At 44.2% G+C, this 15,646-nt stretch overlaps 1 protein-coding gene across 7 annotated transcripts in view; it reads left to right on the top strand.

Annotated features, from left to right (window-relative positions):
- LOC146775982 (uncharacterized) overlaps positions 1–15,646 on the top strand; it is a 438,400-nt gene that overhangs the window by 39,903 nt on the left and 382,851 nt on the right. Inside the window, exon 1 of one of the 7 annotated variants that reach the window (XR_014972054.1) lies at positions 5,514–6,178. The exons of 5 other annotated variants lie outside the window; for them this stretch is intronic. The gene's annotated coding sequence lies outside the window, so the exon portion shown is untranslated. Of the gene's footprint in view, positions 1–5,513; positions 6,179–11,773; positions 11,910–15,646 lie in introns of those variants that run through there. One more of the 7 variants, XR_014972055.1, reaches the window with a different exon arrangement.

Here is a 15,646-nt window from a genome sequence, read left to right as displayed (position 1 = left end):
TTTGCCTCCTTAGAAGCGGATATAGTCCCTAAAGATATTCTGGAATCCATTCAGGTGCTCAAAAAAGGCAAAGCTCCTGGGCCAGATGGCTGCACGATAGAATTCTATTTACACTTTTCCAATCTGCTTGTTCCTAAACTTCACCAATTATTTTCATTTTTTATATCGTCCAAATAATCTGAAGGCTCCTTTCAGGAGGCCTTAATCTGCCTCCTTCCTAAAGATAATAAGGATCATACTTTATGTAAAAATTATAGACCTATTTCTTTAATCAACCTGGATTACAAAATATTTGCAAAAATTCTTGCGCTTCGTCTCTTTTACCTAAATTTATTGGTAAAGAACAATGCGGTTTCATTGAGGGTCGTCACCTTTCTGACAATACCCGCCTCTTTTTCAATGTTCTTAGTAAGTCCCATTCCTACCAGCATTCTTTAGCTGCTGTTGCATTAGATGCCGAAAAAGCATTTGACAGGGTTAATTGGCAATTTATATTCGCAGCTCTTGTTTGGTTTGGTTTTGCCCCGAAATTTCTTTCTTATATTTCTTTATTGTATTCCTTTCCTAGATCTTTTATCTTAGCTAACGGCCTTGTTTCTTCTTCGTTTCCCCTCTTCAGAGGTGTCAGACAAGGATGTCCTCTTTCTCCTCTTCTTTTTATTTTGGCATTAGAACCTTTCTTAACAAGAATTCGAATGAATAAAGAAATTACCGGCTTCCCTTATGGGGATAAACATTTGAAACTTTCTGCCTATGCAGACGATATTCTTTTATTCATTTCTACCCCCAATCCTTTATTCCATCTTTTTTATCAGAAGTCTCTGATTTTGCGACGGTATCAGGTTACAAACTTAATGTGGACAAATGTGAAATTCTCCCTCTGAATAAATTTTGTTTCCATGCAGATTTTTTGGCTTCTTCTTTTCATTGGAGTCCGATTAAGATCAAATACTTAGGTTTATGGTTCAAATCCTCTATTAAAGACACTGTAACACTAAATATAAAAAATCTACAAACGACTCTAAATGACTCTACAACTCATTGGCATCCCTTGTTTTTATCCTGGTGGGGTAGACTAGACTCTATTAAAATGATGTTAGTTCCAATAATTTTGTTTTATCTCTCTAATCTTCCAATTAATGTCCCTAAATCCTGTTATAAGAATATTTACTCTACATTATCAAAATTCTTATGGCAATATAAGAAAGCTAGGATGTCATTTGCTAAACTTAAATGTCCTAAACATTTGGGTGGAGTTAATTTTCCGGATTTTGCCTCTTATCATAGTTCATTTTTTCTTAAACATTCTGTTTCCTTATTATCTGAACATGTGTCTGATATCACTTCTCAGCCTTTGTGGGTAGAGGTTGAATCCTCCTTCTTTCACCCTTTCACTTTTGAAGAATTTCTGTAATTGTCCCATATTCCCAAGAAATTCTCTCTCCCTATTCTTAAAAAGTCTCGGAAAATATTTTCTCCTCTTTTCCTGGAGGGTTTAGATGATCGCTCACGTTTCTTACAATCCCCCATTTGGTATAATCCCCTTATTAAAGTTAGAAACAAGACGCTTTTTTGGAAGGACTGGAAAGATCTCGGTCTTAATTGGACTCACCAACTTTTTCAAGAAGGTACTTGTGTCTCCTTCTCTATACTTCAATCCCGCTTTTCTTTACCAGTATCCTTTGAATCCAAATATAGACTATTGTGTACGGTTGCACAAAATAGTTATGATGCCCTTTCTGATTCCATCACTCATATCAACTCTTCTCCTCTTACTCTCCCTTATTTACTTTCTTCTTCCTCCGCTTCTCAAATCTATAAAAAGTTACGAGATACCTCTAGCACTCGAGATAAATCTAAAATAGAAAAAGACTGGAAATCAGATTTAGAGGAATCATTTTCTGTTTTAATGTGGCAAAAAATTTGGACCAAGATAAGGAAATCATCTAGAGCAGCAAACACAACTCAAACATTATTTTTTATATATAATAGACTTTTGATCCCTCCTGCCAAACTGCATATAATTGATCCCTCTATTCCCTCCACTTGCTATGGCCCCACCCCAAGTAAGTGGGGAAACAACCATTTTGCCCCCTAAGTGGGCAATGGGGTAATTACCCCTAATCTCCCCCCCCAGGAAGGGCAGAGAGCACAGTAGATGCCAGGGAATTAAAAAACAATTATATGTGTGAGGTCTGCCCACCATAGGCATGACCATGCTCCCAGGGCAACTAAATGTGACAACAGTCTTTCTTCCCCCCTTGGGGGCAGAGTGGGGTAATTACCCCTTGATCTGCCCTCCCCAGGGGCAAATAGAAGCCAGGGGTTTATTTTTTCAAATATAGGGGTGGTGGCTGCCTAGCATAGCATGGCAATGCCCCCACCCCAAGTAAATGGGGCAACAATCTTTCTGCTCCCTGAGGGGAGATTGAGGTCATTACCCCGGAGGGGGCAGAAAGCCCACTAGACTTCAGGGAACGTGTTTTTCCCTAATCTAGGGGTGGTGGCTGACCACCATGGGCATGGTTATGCCCCCATCCCAACTAAAGGGGGGAATTTTCTACCCTCTCAGGGGATCGATTTGGGTAATTACCCCCAGTCTGCCCCTACGGGGGGGCTGCAAACCTAACAGATGCCAGTTTTTTTTTAATATAGAGGGGGGCTGGTCAGATGGGTATGGCCATTCCTCCACCCCAAGCAAATGGGTTAACATTGTTTCTGCCCCCAGGGGCCACATGGGGGTAATTACCACTGATCTTTCCCCAGGGGGGCAGAAGGCCCACTGTTTGGCATCAATTTGTATTTTTGATAAAATAAAGGGGTGGATCTGTCCCAGCCTAACATAAGGCCCCACCCTCTCCCCTAAAACCTTAACAGTCTTTCTACTACCCTGCAGGCTAAAGCATTCTCTTCCAATGGCAAAAGAAAGGACATCTGATTCTTTTGGGTGTTTTTTTTTACATATGGGCCAGGAAGTGTGGCTTACTTCCAAATGTGTCTCTCTTGAAATGGTGAACGGCTGCACTTTTTGAGCTTGGGTAGACTGCAACCTGGAAAAACCAACCAGACACAGACAGTTTTTAAAACTGGGGGAGTCCAGGGTGATGTGCTTTGAACATAAAATTAGGTTTCTTAAAACATAACAACAACCATAGGTTATTACACAATACACTTCAAATGTCTCCTTTCAAATAGGTAGGCCAAAGAATAGTTTGATATGAATTTTAGTCAACAAAGTTTTGGCCCCTTGAAACAATACAGGGTCTCAACAGGACCATAGAAATCAGGGACACCTGATGAAACAATTGAAAACAAATGTCAGATGTGGTGACGTGCACACCAAATAAGTAAGGAAGGGTATACTCACATAGTACCCAGCCGGGTACCTAGTGAGGGAAGGTCAAAAAATATGAGCCATTCTATGGCCTACCTAATTGAAAGGAGACATTTGAAGTGTATTGTGTAATAATCTATGGTCATTGTTATGTTTTAAGAAACCTCATTTTATGTAAAAATGTGTCACTTTTGTTTATTTGTTCTTTTTCACTTGGGAAACTGAGCACAGTCCGCATGGTTTTCGAAGCAGCCTTTATTTTTGTTGCATATCAGTATTTGGTCTGCTTAATTGTAGTCTATATTAAGGTTCTTTCTCCGCAATCTATTTCAGTCTTTAATCTGACATTGTGCCTACAAAAGTATTATTTATTATTACATCGTCCAAAAGAACCTTTGTTTTCGTAATATATTGTATGCCCCGGTTCCATGCGAGTTGGGTTGCCCTTGTTTTCTGGATTGAAGCCATTAGATTCAGTGGCATATAAAAGTTGCTTTCGGTAAGGGCAGCAAACTCGCAGCTGATCATTAACTTTTTGAACAATGACTACAATGGTGAATAAAACATCAGCGTGCAGTGACTAAGCATTGCATGAATCGGGAAACGAATGAGCATTAAACCCCCTGCATTAGTTGGAATATATGAACAGTACACAGAGATGACATTCTTTAAAGAAACAATGATTGACAATGCCCATTCATCCTTTGAGCAGGCTATATTCTGTGACCTTCAGAACGCTCTGCAGGCTTCCGAAGCATGGACGGCTGAAAATTGACTGCTGCGATGTGCTTTCTCGCAGCAGTTTCACTCGTAGTTCATAGGTTCCTGAGAGCCGTTCAGCACTTTATGAGAAATCCAGATGTGATGCTTATTAGCAAATGATCTATTATAAATCAGGGATGGACATGTGTGTTTCCTTTCACTCCTTCAGTGGGCCGCACCTCCCTTGTCATACCTCTTCTGTATTCCAATGTATTGGTTGCTTCCGCTTGAATTGACCGACACTTTAATCTTTATAAGACAAAGGCGGGCTTGGTCACTTGAACCTGAAGGTATCTCCGCTTGTCCTGAGCTGGCGTTTCCCGTTCACATTTTACACCTTTGGAAAGCTGACGTCTACCACTTTAAGCAACACTTTTTGGAAAATGTTCTCAGCTATTCACGTTCACAGTGACGGCCAAGGCCCTCAATCCATTAAACAGCATATACATTCACCTAGAAAATCGATATTGTTTTTAAAACATTGTATTCGTATTCTTGAAATCTTGCACAGAAGAGTACAAGACCTAGACAACTGTGTAACATTTAATGTGTACATTTGGAGCAAATGCCAATGACAAACGTAGCATAATCGAGCTGGATTTGTAAAATAATAATAATAAGTGCAGAGGTTCATAGTTTCTCTCAGGCAGGTGGGCGTAGCTACTAGTGGTGCAGTCGGTGCAATGCACCAGGACCCAGAGGTGGCAGGTTTCCCATGTCAGCAGCCCCTTGAGCCCCGAGAAGGCACCTGCTAGAGGATCTAGAGCTTTGCTGTTGCTCCATCCCCTCCACCCCCCAACTGCAGGAGCCAGACTCCGAGGGACACACTGAAAGAGGAACACCAGGATATAACAAATGAACACACTGAGAGAGAGGAACACGCATAGACAGGCTCTGACATAGACACAGACAGAGACATTGTGAGAGTGACACAGTGGGTGACGGGTGTTTGAGCCAGTGACACAAAAGACCTCTGAGGCACACATGGACAAGCTGTGGGAGAGAAACATAGTGCCGATATCGGCAACCCCCTCATAGCAGTGATAGTCGCGCTGCACAAAATAATACAGTCCACACAAACTTTTGTTGGGAAAAGTTTGCTGCAGGTTTATTACATACAAGGAGTATGCCAATTTGGTGGGTTAAATTGTGGGCGATCCAAGGGCAGGCAGCGGTGACTCACCTAAGCTGCCCTGCCCAGCTGATAAGCCAGTTGCATCGTGGCCAATCCAATCGGTGCTACCATTTTTGTGGGGGTTATTGTTAGACCTCAAGCTTCATGCACGGTCCATTGGAGCCCAGGGGAAGCTCAAGTGCTTGCTCTTCAGAAATATGAACACTTTGTAGCAAGTCCCTAAACTCTCTGCAAGAGGTGGAGTTTGTGGACACTCCCTTCCTTTAAAATGCAAACCGACCCAAGAAGCCGTTGTTTGGCTTTCGGTTCTTGACCTGCATGCACGCCCTTTCCCTTCATTCCTAGCGTTTCGCTAGCCTCCGCGTTGGTGATTTTCCAGCGTTCTCCTTCACTTCTGAGCAATACCTGCTACTGCCCTGAGTGAGAAAATATCCGGACTATAAAGAATTCCTGATTCGCTGCCGCATTCACTTTGAGAATCAGGCGGCTGCGTTCTATATTCCCCGCTGACTTTTGACTTTTCCTATTCCCTTCCATTCATCCCTGACGCTCGCCTTCCTGGTGAAATTGACGAGCGGCCACGTTCTGATTTCTGAAATACGCGGCCGCTTTTGTTCACAATCCATGACGAGTACTGGATACAATGTTGCTATTTTATCGCGCAATGTATGTATGACTGATTTTGTTTAGTTAAACGCGAGGAGCGCGTTTTTGGCTATTTTTCTCGATACTTCCTTTTTCTTATATGCTGTGACACACGGTCAGTTCCTGAAACAGCTCATCTGTTAGGAGTCTTGGACAGATTCTATAGCTATCATCCCCTTATTATTTCTTCAATTCTTTTTTACGTTGGTGGAGCCTGCTACTGGTGCGAGTAAAGGAGCATTTACCTGCACTTACTGAACATTGTGTGGATTCCTTACAAGTCTTCTAGAGATGTCCAGCCGGTAAGAAATACTTTTATTTCTTTAGAGCAAGCACTCAGTCTACCTCGTATTTTTGGTGTTATTATGTGAGAGTGGGGGAGAAGTTTTTTTATACTTGTCCATTATTGTCTTTCTGTAGGTTACCATCCCCCTTTTATCTGGTTGATTCCTGAGGGAATCAGCTGGGGAATTAAGAAGTGGTCTCACCTTGGCTTCCAATCCCCACATCTCCGGAGGTCAGTTTATGGGTGTGGGTGATTTTGACTCCTGCACCCGTGACCTGTCTTGGGGAGTGTGGGGAATTTATCGTCGCTCCTGTGGATTGAGCCCTGAGCCGGACTACAGGTTAGTGGCTTCGGCAACAGAAAGCCAAGCCCATGACTTAAGTCCACCCGGGCGACGATGAATATGGAAGGGGCTTGCTCCTCAATGGAGACCCCTCTCCAGAGCCCCTCTGTAGAAGAGCTGGCAGCAGCTATAATAGATCTCCAAAGTGAGGTAGGGAGACTTAGAGCAGAAAATCAGCGGCTCCATACAGAATTGGTTCAAGTCAGACTCCAACCTGCTCCTAATACCAGTGAAAGCGACACAATGCAAAAGAACAAGCGCACTTCTATACAGCCCGCTCGTTTCACAGCTCCCTCTTCCACCCCCTCTTCTACCATAAGTCCTGCACATACGAGCGCCGAAAATCCTCAAGCAGTTCATGTATCTATTGGTACACACACACATAACCCTGTTCCTTTGGCGGTGCCTTGAAGATTTCATAAGGATAGTGCGAAGTATAGGGTGTTCATAAATCAGTGTCATTTACATTTTTTGTGTAAGGCTTCTTCTTTTCCTGATGACGCAGCAAAGGTAACTTTTGTGATTTCTTATTTAGGGGGCAATGTGGCCAGATGGGCAGTTACTTTGGTCGAAAATAATGACCCCCTCCTATATGATTTTGTCATGTTCACAGAAAAGTTGCGAAGCCTGTATGCTACACATACTTATGTTCAGGCCAGTGATAATGAGCTGTTGAATTTAAGACAAGGGTCCAAAGACCTTCTTACATACCTCAGTGAATTCAACAGATTTGTAGTAGAGACACAATGGCCAGAGGAGAAGAGGACATCCTTGTTTTATCGGGGATTAAATGATGACCTCAAGGATCTCCTTTCTCAAATAGTAGATCCACCCGAAGAATGTCACACTTTCATTGATCTTGTTGTGAAATTAAATCACAGATTAAGTGTGCGAAAAGGAGAAAAATCTTGTGGTAACTTGGCCCGTTTTCTAGTAGTCAGAGGAGATGAGAAAGAAAGTAGGGAAACCAGAGATACTAGTGAACCTATGCAAATAGGAGGTATGAGATCACCTTTGTCTCCTGAGGAAAAGGATAAACGTAGAAAGAACAATCTTTGCCTTTATTGTGGCAAAGGAGGACATTATGCGAGAGGTTGTCCCGTCAAATCTACCACCACCCCCAAGACAGCTGCTGGGAGTCAATGTTATACTTCCTTGTCAGAAAACTAGAAAACTTGAAGAAAACTGAGACCGATTCTTCAAGTGGTTGGACTCTTCAGGTCTCTCCAAATCTAGCCAGTGTATTGGCACCAGTGGCACGAGATTTCACGCTAGCAGTCACTATAATTGTCTCTACTCAACGTAGAAAAGCATTGCCCATACTTCTTGATTCCTGGGCTACTGGAAATTTTCTAGACATTCATCTTGCTCATACCTTAGGAATCCCCTTTTTGCCCAAAGCAAAACCAGAACCGGTAAGGGTGGTAGATGGGACAGAGTTGTCCTCAGGGTTGATAACCTATCACACTCCAGCATTAACCATGGTATGTAGCAACGGACATTCTGAAACACTTGTTTTTGATTTGATTTCGGAGCTATCCTTGGAGTCCCCTGGTTGCAGGTTCACAACCCTCATATAGATTGGAATTCCCGCAAGGTCACTTTGAAATCCCCTTACTGTTTGTTGCACTGCTATGGTGAAGCCAAGGAATGGGGAACCTCGTTATGTTGTGCGATGGACACTGTAGGGGAGACTCTTCCTCACCTTTATAAAGACTATAGAGAAGTATTTGATGAAGTGAAAGCTACTGCTTTACCTCCTCATAGAAGTTATGATTGCTGAATTGACTTAATCCCTGGGGCAGAACTGCCTGTGAGCCGCGTATATATGCCCTGACCGAACCTGAAACTGAATACTTACAAAAGTATATTACTGAAATGCTAGAAAAGGGGTCCATCAGACATTCTACCTCCCCTGTGTCATCTCCCATCTTCTTCATTCCTAAACGTGAAGGTGGGTTAAGAGCGTGTCTAGATTATCGTGCCTTGAATAAGGTCACTATTAAGAATAAGTTCCCCTCCCACTTATCTCAGTCCTCTTAGACCAAGTGCATGGGGCCAAGATATTCACTAAATTAGATCTCAGAGGGGCCTACCATCTGATAAGAATAAAGGAAGGAGAGGAATGGGAGGCTGCATTCCGAACTAAATTTGGATTCTTCGAATACTGCGTCATGCCATTCGGTCTCTGCAATGCCCCTGCGGCATTCGAATTTTTTATCAATTACATTTTACGTGAATATCTTGACCTATTTGTGATCGTCTATATCGACGATATTTTAATCTTCTCAAAATCAGAACAAGAGCATGTTAGAAAAATATTACAAAGACTGAAGGACAATCAGCTATTCGCTAAACTGGACAAAAGTACCTTCCACACTAATAAAGTGGAGTTCTTAGGATTCGTCATCTCACCCAAGGGTATCCATATGGATCCCAAAAAGATCGATGCCCTGGTCAAGTGGCCCAGTCCTAGTAATGTAAAAGAGGTGCAATCTTTTATAGGGTTCGCAACTTTTTATAGGCGATTTATTGACCATTTCTCAGATCTAATCGCTCCCATTACTCGACTGCTCCGCAAGGGAGTTGCCTTGTTTGGTCTCCTGAAGCAGAGCAGGTCTTCTCACAACTCAAAGAAAGGTTCACCACATCACCCATCATTCATCATGCAGACAACACACATCCTTATTATGTGGAGGCGGATGCCTCCCAATATGCAGTAGGGGGAGTTTTGTCCCAACGTAATCCTGCTGCTGGCTGTTTACACCCTGTAGCTTACTTTTCTAAAACACTTCTACCGGCTGAACAAAACTACACCATTGGGGAACGGGAGCTTTTAGCAATAAAACTTGCCTTCCATGAATGGAGCATTATCTCTTGGGGTCCCCTCACACCATCACCATCTACACGGACCATCGGAATCTGCAAGTCTTCAAATCTGCAAAGGCATTAACACCTCGACAGATGAGATGGGTCTTGTTCTTTAGCGAATTTGATTTTGTCATTACATATCGCCCAGGACCCCAACAAGGGAAAGCAGATGCATTGTCCAGGCTGGGGTCGGAAAAAAGAATACAATTAAATAAGTATCCTCCAGTCATCCCTTGTCATAAAATCATAGGATTAGGAGACGTGGGTGCCAAACCACCTCCCTTTTTTACCCAGTTAACAACCGCTTGTTCTGCTATTCCTCCCCTTGAGTGGATGAAAAAACCTCAACATACCATAAAGGACGGGTTGTATTATCACAACAATAGACTTTACGTGCCTCTAGTGGATCTACAACAACAGATAGTTAGATGGTGCCACAACACCTCATTAGTCGGTCACCCTGGTGGAGAAAAAACGGTACAAACCTGTAAACGATGGTTCTGGTGGAAAGGCATGAATAAAGATATCCTGGCCTATGTCTTGTCATGTCCTGTCTGTGCTAGACAGAAGTCTTTACACATAGCTCCTGCGGGATTACTTCAACCTACAGCTATTCCTTCGGTTCCTTGGCATTCAGTCAGTATGGACTTCATTACAGATCTCCCTAGAACGCAAGGCTACTCTACCATATTAGTGGTAGTCAATTTGTTCACTAAGATGACACACTTTATTCCACTGAAGAAATTACCTTCATCCAAAGAATTGGCACAGGTGTTTATTGAGCAAATAATTTGATTGCATGGCATTCCCTCTGTAATAATAACCGATAGAGGGGCCCAATTCATTTCACGTTTCTGGCAAGGTCTGTGTACCACCTTGGGAATAGACCATAGACTGTCCACTGCGTACCATCCACAAACAGATGGACAAACTGAAAGAACCAACCAGACACTGGAGCAATACTTACGCTGTTTATTGTCAACCATTACTTCTGATTGGGTACATGCCTTGCCGATAGCGGAGTTCGCTTACAATAACACCACCCACTCATCCACTGGGGTGTCTCCCTTTTTCTTTGCTAATGCTCATCACCCCAAATTCCTACCCTTTCCCTTGCCTCTCCACTTAGTGAACATTCCTGCAGTCCAAACTCAACATGCTATCCTTTCAAACATTTGGGAAACAGCGAAACATGAACTACAGAAGGCTAAAGAAGTGATGAAGAAACAATCTGATAAACATCGCCGTCCTACCCCAGTATATAAAGTAGGTGACAAGGTCTGGTTAGCAACCAAGAATCTAAGACTGGAGGGACCCCGCAAGTTACAACCCCGTTCCATAGGGCCCTATACCATTACCAAGGTTATTACTCCCATTACACTGAAACTAGAGTTACCTGCAGAAATGCGTATCCATCCAGTATTTCATGCTTCATTACTTAAGGTGTATGTACCCTCACCCGACCATAAAAACCCTCCTCTTCATGTCCTGGTGGGTGGTGAAACAGAATATGAAGTAAAAAGGATCGTAGATTCACGTAGATACAGGGGCAAGCTGGAGTATTTAAATTGGGTTGGATACGGTCTGGAAGATAGATCATGGGAACCTGCAGAAAATGTACATGCCCCTGTTTTAGTCCGTAGGTTCCATGCCCTATATCCCTCAAAACCTTGTCCTGTAAATAGGCCTTTGGGTGGGAGAACTGTTAGACCTCAAGCTTCATGCACGGTCCATTGGAGACCAGGGATAGCTCAAGTGTTTGCTCTTTAGAAATATGAACACTTTGTAGCAAGTCCGCACCTCTCTGCAAGAGGTGGAGTTTGTTGACACTCCCTTCCTTTAAAATGCAAACCGACCGAAGAAGCCGTTGCTTGGCTTTCGGTTCTTGGACCTGCATCCACGCCCTTTCCCTTCATTCCTAGCGTTTCGCTAGCCTCCGCGTTGGTGATTTTCCAGCGTTCTCCTTCCCTTCTGAGCAATACCTGCTGCTGCCCTGAGTGAGAAAATATCCGGACTATAAAGAATTCCTGATTCGCGGCCGCATTCACTTTGAGAATCACACGACCACGTTCTATATCCCCGCTGACTTTTGACTTTTCCTATTCCCTTCCGTTCATCCCTGACGCTCGCCTTCCTGTTGAAATTGACGAGAGGCCGAGTTCTGATTTCTGAAATATGCGGCCGCGTTTGTTCACAATCCATGACGAGTACTGGATACAATGTTGCTATTTTACCGTGCAATGCGTGTATGACTGATTATGTTTAGTTAAACGCGAGGAGCGCGTTTTTGACTATTTTTCTTGATACTTCTTTTTCTTATACGCTGTGACACACGGTCAGTTCCTGAAACAGCTCATTGTGTAGGAATCTGTTCGGAGTCTTGGACAGATTCTATAGCTATCGTCCCCTTATTATTTCTTCAATTCTTTTTTACGTTGGTGAAGCCTGCTACTGGTGCGAGTAAAGGAGCATTTACCTGCATTTACTGAACATTGTGAGGATTCCTTACAAGGCTTCTAGAGATGTCCAGCCGGTAAGGTATACTTTTATTTATTTAGAGCAAGTATTTTTGGTGTTATTATGTGAGAGTGGGGGAGAAGTTTTTTATACTTGTCCATTATTGTCTTTCTGTGGGTTACCACCCCTCCTGTTATCTGGTCTATCCTGAGGGAATTGGCTGGGGGATTAAGAAGTGGTCTCACCTTGACTTTCAATCCCCACATCTCCGGTCAGTTTATGGGTGTGGGTGATTTTGACTCCTGCATCCGTGACCTGTCTTGGGGAGTGTGGGGAATTTACCGTCGCTCCTGTGGATTGAGCCCTGTGCCGGACTACAGGTTAGTGGCTTCGGCAACAGATATCCCCCTTACATATCATGGACCTCCAGTCCATAACTATTACTCACGCTCTTTTAGGGGCGGAGCGTAACCAGGAAATCCCCGGTTGCTCAGGCTTACAACCGCCTGAGGGACTAACCGGGCACCGTCATTATCAATCAGGATCCTGCCGTAAAGACTCTTTGGATTTTGGCACAATGCACCCTTATTGTGCTCCTGAAAGGGTACCCCTCGTACCAATCAGCCTCAGGATCTCCCTGTAACTCCGCCTGCAACACAAATGAATACATTAATATATTCAATTCATTAGCCCAGCCCTCAGCCCAGGGTAAACGGTTGAGAGGGTGACACCTTGTCCAGTGGGGGAAAAAAAGAGGGTGGCCAGTGGGTGGGGGCAGGTATAAATACCTGTTCCCCAGCCCACCACGCACCAGAAATTACACCGAAGAGGTGCCAGACCCGAGGGGGGGACTCCCAGAGGAGGGGGTCCCAGTGGCAAGACGTTGGGAGGTGCCTGAAGCGGCACTAAGGGGGCTGCCCTCTTAAGGGGCCCACTGCGTGCGCTGCGGGCAGCCGCATAGTGCTGATATCGGCAACCCCCCACTTGGCAGTGATAGTCGCGCTGTGCAAAATAATACAGTCCACACAAGTTTTTGTTGGGAAACGTTTGCCGCAGGTTTTTTACATACAAGGTGTATGCCAACTTGGTGGGCTAACTTACGGGCGATCCAAGGGCAGACAGCGGTGACTCACCTAAGCTCCCCTGCCCATCTGATGAGCCAACTGCACCGTGGCCAATCCAATTGGTGCATTTTTGTGGGGGTTATCCCCCTTACATATAATGGACCACCAGTCCATAACTTTTAATCATGCCCTTTTAAAGGGTGAAGCATAACAAGGCAAGCCACAGTTGCTCAGGCTTACAGCCACCTGAGGGACTAGCGGGGCACCGTCGTTCTCAACCAGGGTCCTGCCGTAAAGACTCCTGGGATTTTGACATAATGCACCCTTGTTGTGCTCCTGAAGGGTACCCCTTGTACCAATCAGCCTCCGGATCACCCTGTACGTCTGCCACATCCCTGGATTTGGTCACCATCATATCCAGGGCCCCCACCCCACCATGGCAGTTTCCATATCCTCTTGCAACGTGTGGTTACCAGTCTTTCTAGCTGGACACTTCCCATCTACCTCTGACAGGTTGCCAGTCCTTCTAGCTGGACAATTCCCATCTACTTCTGCAGGTGTTCCCCGTCCCTATCGGGGAAACCTTGTGGCGTATCCACTCAAGAGACCATGCCTTATTTACCAAGCCCTTCTTATTTTATTTGATTTTGCATTAAAGTTAAATCAAGCCCTCCTGCTTGGTGGGCTTGTGCATGGCTTATCTGCCCCATCATAGGCAAGTCTGATGGCCTCCACATACATTGAGAACTACTGTTCTTTGTTTTAACCACAGTTAGTTACCCATCCAAAGGCATGTGCGATGGCCTGCCCGGAATTGAAACTGCTCTCTTCTTTAACCACAGTTTATAGAGAAATCCCTATGGTGCACTGTGCCAGTAAGGGCCTGCTTGTTAGGTGTTGCCAGGTCGTGCAATACCCCTCACTGATTTAAGAATACGCTAGAAAATATCTTGGAGTTCGCTTCACAGGCCAATGGCATATTTGTAACATACAAGGATACATACATTTAGGGTTGACTAAGCCCTTGAGCACCCACGTCCTTGATTATTAACAAAGATGGGGTTTCAAACTGACAACCGTGTACAGCACCCACAGTGGAATATACCTGCTCCTTCCAAAATTGAATGCACGCTATGTTCTAGCAACTGTCAGCATAAATGCCCACACCCTTCTTTCTCCCCCTCATTGGAGTCGCAGCACACTTTTTTGGGATGGCACACTTACGCAACCCCTTTTTTAAAAACCCACTATTTGCGGTTTCCTGGCACTGTACCCTTCTGCCCATGTATGGACAATGATAACTCATATAGCATTGTGCCTGTCCCCCGTATTCTGCTTCATCACATGACCATATTGCATGTCAGCCCCTCACCTTCTGATTGCGATATTTAGCTGCTGTGACATCATGTTGATGTCCCCTCACAGCGCAAGTCTTGCACCTCCTGACTTCTGCTAATGTGTATCATGGAGCAGACATGTGAGTGGGGACGGGGGGGGGCGATAAGTACAGATACCTGCCTTTTCTTGTATAATGAACATACCAAATGTTCTTAATACATTGTAGCCTTTTTGTGCTTTAACACCTTGTTTCCCCAACTTTTGAAACAGCTGCACACTTATTAGATCACAGCTCCCACAACCAGCCTAGCTACTGAGGCTAACAGGGCAGGGAATGTTTTGCTTAACTGAAGCAACCTGTAACATGCCCTCGGTTCAAGGGTTCACATACTTTGATGAATTTGACCAGACATCTGCACAGACCTTTTTACTTGCTAGACCATGGCAAACTCATTACTGGTGTCAAATCTGCTTTGAAGAAATGTTTGAATAGTGCACACTATTGCAGTAACCACACCCTTTTTGGAGTGACAACTTGGGCAGCCCACCCAGCTTGCTTAACTGCAGTCCAATCACAAATACACACTACCTGCTAACCAGCTGTGACCCTTGGTGCTTAATCCAGCAGTAGACCAGTTCACTTTGTTATTCCTGGAATTGATTGGCTTTGCACAAAATCAAAGGAGAGTTCGGCTTACCTTCTAGTCGCCATGTAATTCATGTTGGCACTGTTTTACCCTGCATAGCCAGAGAGTCTTGCGTATTATTAATCCAATGAAAATGCTGGAATTTAAGATTCACAGTTTCATGTTTTGCCACAGCCCACCTATTGTGGGTCCGCTGGGACCCCGCTGCCTCACTGCAATTAACCTTGTTACTTAATACACCTCCCTAATGCACTTGCATGTCACTCAAAGACATCTGGCAAAACATGACCCACTGCAGCTTGGTGAAGATGTTTTTTTAGCCAAATGTACCCCAGTCCGTGTTTTCAGGCTTTCTCCTTTATAGAGGCTCCAGTTCGTATGAAGTGTGTGTCAATGTTCTAGCAAGACATACCCAATAGCCTCCTCCACGCTGATGACTATCCTACTATGATGTGTAAAGGCTCAACTATCCAATGATCTTAGAAATATGTGACTTAAAGCAAGAGATTGTCCTCATGTACTTGCCATGTATCTCTCCTTTCTCACAGGACCTTTGCCTGTTCAGTTTAATCTGTGGTGTTTGCCCCCAGACTTCCCAGGCTGCTTAACTGCTAGCAATGTGAGCAGTTGCTGCATTAATGGGGGAATCTCCTGGTTACCCCTCGACATTATTTACACCACCGAAGTTTACACCGCCCACCTTATGTGCTACGTTGTAAGCGATTAGGTACCCAACTTATATCTCTTCCCCTTGAAAAGATACA

Source organism: Triturus cristatus, chromosome 12, assembly GCF_964204655.1.
Source record: "Triturus cristatus chromosome 12, aTriCri1.1, whole genome shotgun sequence".
Taxonomy (NCBI): domain Eukaryota; kingdom Metazoa; phylum Chordata; class Amphibia; order Caudata; family Salamandridae; genus Triturus; species Triturus cristatus.
Note: the sequence above shows the minus strand (reverse complement) of the source record. Positions and strands in the feature narration are given on the sequence as shown.